The sequence below is a fragment of the Galeopterus variegatus genome, unplaced genomic scaffold (genome assembly GCF_000696425.1).
Source record: "Galeopterus variegatus unplaced genomic scaffold, G_variegatus-3.0.2 Scaffold583, whole genome shotgun sequence".
Lineage (NCBI taxonomy): Eukaryota > Metazoa > Chordata > Mammalia > Dermoptera > Cynocephalidae > Galeopterus > Galeopterus variegatus.
Genome location: NW_007726694.1, coordinates 360041 through 366879, shown reverse-complemented (window position 1 = coordinate 366879; position 6839 = coordinate 360041). Strand labels below are relative to the sequence as shown.

The 6839-nt window shown below is 42.0% G+C and overlaps 1 long non-coding RNA gene across 1 annotated transcript in view; it reads left to right on the top strand.

The window, feature by feature from the left end:
* Window positions 1-5267: 5267 nt before the first annotated feature.
* Window positions 5268-6839, top strand: part of LOC103588528 — a 9466-nt gene continuing 7894 nt past the window's right edge. The window contains exon 1 of the long non-coding RNA XR_550322.1: window positions 5268-5336. This is a non-coding gene — a long non-coding RNA (uncharacterized LOC103588528). The remainder of the gene's footprint in view (window positions 5337-6839) is intronic.

The following is a 6839-nucleotide window of genomic DNA, read 5'->3' as shown; positions in this document are numbered from 1 at the left end:
CATTTTAGTTAATTCCAGTGAATGAGTAAATGAAGAAAAAACATGGAAGTACCTTGTCCAGCCTGAAATCTTCCATATGAGCATAAGACCTATATCTAAAGTTGTTATTATGATAGCTAAGATTGCTCAGCTTGAAAAGAACTGAAAACAAAACTCTTTTAAATTACCTTCAAGGTGTATTCAAGGTTATTGTATACTCATCAGAATAGCTAAAAATTAAAAAGACTGACAAATATCAAGTGTTGGCAAGTATGTGGTAAAACTAAACATTCAACAGTGCTGGTGTATTTATACAAAATTCAAAACCAGGCAAAATTAGTTAATGGTGTTAGAAGTCAATAGAGTGGTTACCACTGAAGAAAAGAGGGGAAAATATTGGACAAGGGAGCACAAGGGAGGCTTCTGGGTGCCGACAGCCTTCTATTTCTTGACCACAGTGGTGATTACATAGGTACATTTCATTTTGTAATAATTCATGAAACTGCATACACTTGTAATTTGTGCATTTTTCTGTGTGTATATTGCACTTTAGAAGTTTTTAAAAAATCAGGCCGGCCCTTGGCTCACTCGGGAGAGTGTGGTGATGATAAAAGCAAGGCCGTGGGTTCGGATCCCATATAGGGACGGCCGATTAGCTCACTGGGTGAGCGTGGTGCTGACAACACCAAGTCAAGGTCCCCTTACCGGTCATCTTAAAAAAAAAAAAAGTTTTTAAAAAATCAAACCTCACTTCAGATCATTCCCTATACATCACGTGAACGGTTTTCCACATTGGATGATGAAAATATCTTTTTGGCAACTGGAGGTTAGGGCTTTATAAGCAAAACATGGTGTAATGGAAAGACTGACTAGGAATCCGGAAACCCCGGCTCTGACATCAAACAGCTGTGACTAAACCTCTCTGGATCTTGGCTTCCTCGCCCTAGCCCATAAAATCGGTGTTGGATATTTAGGTCCATAAGGTTTCTCTCTCTCAGCTCTAAAGACGGGTCCGCTTTTGTTTTCTCCACAACGGGCTCACACGGTCGGTTGCGCCCGGGCATGTCCTTGTTCCGCCCCGCCATTTCTGGGTTTCCCAAAGGCCGGCCGCGGGAGCCCGGGTTCTGAGCCGGCTAAGGCGAGGACGAGTCGCGGCTGTGGAAATGAGCCGTGTCTGCGCCTTACACGCTCACCTCTGTCCGCAGGCCGCTCGGCGCCCTCCGACTTCGGTCCGCTGGCCTGGCGCGCGCCCGAGCCTGAGCAAGACCCCAGCCCCGTGGCCTGAGCCCCTTTCCTACTTCCTTACCCCAGATCTCTGCGCACAACCCAGGTGAGTTTCAGCTCCCCAACTCCGCGTCTCGGGGAGGGCCTTAGCTCTCTCTCTTCAGGGCTCGGTCTCTCGCCGCGGCTCGCGCCGAATCCGGCAGCTTTCGGAAATCCCGCCAAAGCCTCTGAGCAGGGTCACGCCCGCGTTAACGTAACGTCTCTCCGTCCTTCTGGGATCCGCCTTCTAGCCGCTTCCGCCACTACTCGCCGGAGATGGGCGCAAGGGACTTGAACCTGCATGATATTACGGTTTGCCCTCTTTCTCTTTTCCTCGAAGGACTAATTCAAACTTTGCCAGTTGCCGTCTTCTTTTTACCAGATCGAGGACTACAACTCCCAAGGGGTGGGGGTGGGGGGGTTCCGGCCCGGGACTACGTCTCCCAGCATACACCGCGGGCGGGTGCCGAAGGCTTCCGACCCTAAGCTCCTCTGGGATTTAACCCGGCTTCTGAGATCTCTTCGTGGTGTTTTTTATGCATTGTCTAAGCGTTGGCGGCCGATTAGCTCAGTTTGTTAGAGCGCGATGTTATAACATCAGCCGCAGAAACAAACAGACATTGGCTTTTGGCTCTTCGGGTTGTTCTGAGCCCCCAACTCAAATTCTTGGAGGCAGGCGCTTTCCAGGCTCCTGGAAGTGGTGGCGCTGAGGGAGCTTGAGAAGATGGATGGAACTGGGAAATGGAGCTAGTGAAGGGGAGAAAGAAATAGCTGAACTGTTGTGTTGAGTCAATCTGTGGTGATTTCCTGGAGATTTGCAAGACCCCACGAGAAGGTGGCATTTAATTTGATGAGGTAAACCTTACCATGGTTTACCAGAAGTTTGAACTGTGATTCCGGTTTTAAAGGCCGAGTAGGGTTTCCCGGGCGAAGAAGAGGTGAAAGACATTATAAGCAGATAGAGCAGAATGGGCAGGGAAATGAACAATGTGTTCAATGAATAGTATTCTCTGAGGAGGGAGGAAAAGTGCCAAAACAATGCTGAGGCCGCAAAGTTAGTTTTAGTAACAGTTTTAAGACTATGTAAGGCGCTTTAGTGTTTATTGTTTTAGGTAATGGGGACGTCATTAAACGTTTTTCAGAAGATGAGTCATATACTTAGATCCACTTTCCCCCATTTTATATTTGTAGAGTGTTTTAAAGTTGACAGAGTTTGTATTTAATCCTCGCACAATTATCTTCTGGCACTGAAGGATAGATTTCAGGAGATTGAAAGTGAAGACAGCAAAAATCTGTTAGAAAGCTCTTGCAATATTTCAGGCAAGAGATGAAGGCTTGACTAGAGCAATCATCAGGAAGCGTTCTGAATGTAGAAACAACCTTTTTTTTTTTTCTCGTGTCCGGCAACGGATCGCAACCCTCAGTGTCGCTCCCGTACTGGACCAGACCGGGACCGGCAACGGGATAGCAACCTTCGGTGCTGCACCCGCACCTCGCTCAGCCAGTGAGCGGGAACCAGTCTGTATGTGGGATCCGAACCCTCGGCCGGAGCGCCACCGCGCTCACAAGCGGCGCACTGTAGCAGTGCGCCACCAGGCGGCCCAGAAACAACCTAACTTAATGATTATAGATAGTACCTTGGATAACAGTGAACTGCCTTCCATACCAAAGCTACCCACCTTTACCTCTCATTCTTTTTTTTTTATTTTTTATTTTTTATTTTTTTTTTTTTTGTCTTTTGTCTTTTTGTTCCGTGTCCGGCAACGGATCGCAACCCTCAGTGTTGCCCCCGTACCGGGCCAGGGACCGGCAACGGGATTGCAAACCTCGGTGTTGCTCCCATACCTCTCATTCTTTAAACACCCTTTGCTTAGAGCATTTGCAGACCCGCACCCCCTCCTGACTGAGTGAAGTCACATGACTGTGACTTTTCTGGCCACAGTTGAGTGGACCAGCATTGTTCATCTGACCCCAAATAGGCCAATTAGATTCTTGCTCCTGGAAATTTGGATTTGTGATGTAGAGTATAGTCAAGTCTGAGCTCAGGAATTTCTGAGCCAAAGTACACAGGTGGCTGTGAGTGGATGTCAAACAGGAGAAAGCCTACTGTGGAAATATTAAGAAATTGAGATACTCGGTTAGAGTGTGGTGTTGGAACACCAAGGTCAAGCGTTCGGATCCTCATACTGGTCAGCTGCCAAAAGGAGGGGGAAAAAAGAAATTGCAATACTAAGAAAGTGGGAGAGAGTCTGAGGCAGGAAGAAACCATTTTGAATTCTGACTCCTTTCTAGATCTCCTTTCCAATTTCTAAGAGGTCCAGCATTACTTACTGCTTTTGAGTTCTATGAGATATCCATATGTTCCACTAAATCTTCCTTTTATTTTTTTCTTGCCTTTTCTATATTATAAAGACTTCTGCATGTTTTGGCTTGAGGCTCCTTCTTCCATCTTCAAAGCCAACAATCACATCACTCTGACCTTTGCTTTCATCATCACGTCTCTGATTCTGACATTCCGCCTCCCTCTTAGGAGGACCCTTGTGATTGCATTATTTGGCCCACCCAGGTAATCCAGGATAGCCTCCTCATCTTAAGATTCTTAATGCAAATACATCTGAAAAGTACCTATTTCCATATTAAGTAACATTCACAGGTTTCAGGGATTAGGATGTGGACATCTTTTGGGGTCCATTCTGTGTACCACACCCAGAAATAGACACAAATACATAGATTTAGTATATGATAAAGGAGGCATTCTGAATCAGTGGGGAAAAAACAGACTTTTATTAAATGGTGCTGAGATAATTGAATAGCCATCTGGGAAAAATAAATTTGGATCCATATTTTATTTAGTTATTTTCTTATTTGGCGGTTGGCTGGTAACAGCGATCAAACCTGGACCTTGGTGTTATTAACACTGTGCTATAACCAACTGAGCTAACCAGCCAATTCCTGAATCCATATTTCATACTTTCTGTTAGGATACATTTCCAAATGGATCAAAGATATAAATGTAAAGTATTAAACCATAATAGTTCTGAGGGAAACTATGGATCTTACAGTGGGGAGAATCTAGGTAATGACACAAACCCTAAAAGCTATAAAAGAAAATATTGATACATTTAATATCTTTAAGATTTTTATGACAGAACCCATCATAAATAAAGTCAAAATAACAGACTCAGGACAATTGGCGACCTACATCACAAAGAGTTATTTTTTCTTACATTTAAAGAAGTTCTACAAATCAATAAGAGAAAGGTAAATAAATCAGAAAAATGGCCAAAGGATATCAACAGTTGACAGCAAAGGAGACAAAAATAGCTCTAATGCATATATAGGGAAGCTCAACCACACACATAGTGAGATAAATGCAAATTAGAATTATACTGATATACCATCAACACGTTTGGTAATGTACTCTATTAAGAATTTGGGGAAGGGCCAGCCTGTGGCTCACTCGGGAGAGTGCGGTGCTGATAACACCAAGGCCACGGGTTCGGATCCTATATAGGGATGGCCGGTTTGCTCACTGGCTGAGCATGGTGCTGACAACACCAAGCCGAAGGTTGAGATCCCCTTACCGGTCATCTTTTTTTTTTAAAAAAGAATTTTGGATTGATATAACCATTTTAGAGGGCAGTTTGGTGATATCTATCAAAATTACAAATGCAGCTAGCCTTTGACTCAACAGCTCCATTTCTAGGAAGCTATACTACACATATACATGTGCAAAATTTCAGCATTGTTTACAGTAGCAAAAGGTAATAAACAACCTAAATGTTTTTCAATAGGGGTATAGTTAATCTATCCAGTGGACTATTTAATTTAAAGGAAAAATAGAAAAATATGTGTTCTTTTTGTATTGATCTGAACCTATCAACATACATGGTTAAGTGAAAAAGGCGAAGTGAGAAATGGTGTGTATTGATGTGTTATTGTTTAAAAAAGAGGGAGAGAAAAGCTCATATTTACACACTTACTCTTGCATACATGTTTGCTTTTGTATGTACAGGATAGCTTTGGAAGGAGAGACAAGAAACTGGTAATATTGGTTGCCTCCAGGAAGGGAAACTGGATGTCTGAGGGCAGAGGTAAGAGAGAAACTTTTTACATTCCTTGTGGTACTTTTTGAATTTTGGACTATATAAATGTATTACCTCCTCAAAAACTTGAAAAAGTAACACAGGTTTAGGTCCAATTTTTTTTTTTTTGGCAGCTGGTCAGTATAAGAATTGAACCTGGATCTTGGCGTTATCAGCACCATGCTCTAATCGACTGAGCTAAAAGGTCAGTCCCTCCTTTTTTTTTGCCTGCAACTTCTTCTGAAGCATTCTTCCATTAAACAAAACACTTAATAAAAGTTTTTATTTTGGAAAATTTTAAAAGGATGGAGGTACATCGAGAGCAAGAATTTGGCATAGTCTAAAAAAGAAACTGAATTTGGCATCAAAAACAGTCACTGGAAGGTATATTCCCTTGTGGGGCAAAAGTGATTCATCAGGATTCACAAGGCCTGTATACCTCTACTACCTCTAGTTATTTGGCCACCAAGCAAACTTCTTCACACTCCCTATTTTTTATTTTGAAAAAATTTAAACCTACAGAAATGTTGAAAGGACAGTACCCATCACTTAGACTCATCAATTACTAACATTTTGCTATATTTGCTCTCTTTTTCTCTTACACACAGACCTTTTTTTTTTTTTTTAACGTAACAGTGGGTTACTTCAAACCCACCGTTTTTTATTTTTTATGTTTGGTGGCTGGCCAATTAAGGTATCTGAACCTTTGACCTTGGGGTTATAAAGCTGAGCTAACCAGCCAGCCCTTTCATGGCTATACTTTTAAAAAGTCATTTGGGCTGGCCAGCTGCCAAAAAGAAAAGTCATTTGGGGGCTGGCTGGTTAGCTCAGTGTGGTGGTATAACACCAGGGTCAAGGGTTCGGATCCCTGTATTGGCAGCCACCAAAAAACAAAACAAAAAAGGCGTTTGGAAGTTGTAGCATAGCCTTGTAACACCAAGGTCAAGGGTTTGGTGCCCTGTACCGGCCAGCCATACACACACACACACACACAAAGTGGCAGATATGCATTTCCTAATAAGAACATTCTCCAATATAACCGTAATACTGTTACCACACCCAAGAAATTCATCTTATAGTTTATATTCAAATTTCCAAGTATGCCAAAATATCCTTTACAGGTGTTTTATTTTTAATACAGAATTCAAAGATCAAGCATTGCTTTTCAAATTTTTCTTTAGTTTCCTATAATCTAGGAGAGTTCCCTGCCTTTTTGTTTTGTTTTGATTTCAGTGGTATTGACATTTTTGAAGAGTCCAAAGCAGTTGTCTAGTCTAGAAAATGTCCCACAATATAGATTTGGTTACTTACTTCCTAATGACTAGATTCAGGTTAAACATTTATTTATTTATTTATTTATTTATTTATTTAAACTTTTTTTTTGTAAGAATACTATATCAGTGATGTGTATCAAGCTATCTAATCTGCCCCTTACAAATTCAGCTTCCTTAGAGCTCTTTTTTTTTTTTTTTTTTTTAAAGATGACCGGTAAGGGGATCTTAACCCTTGACT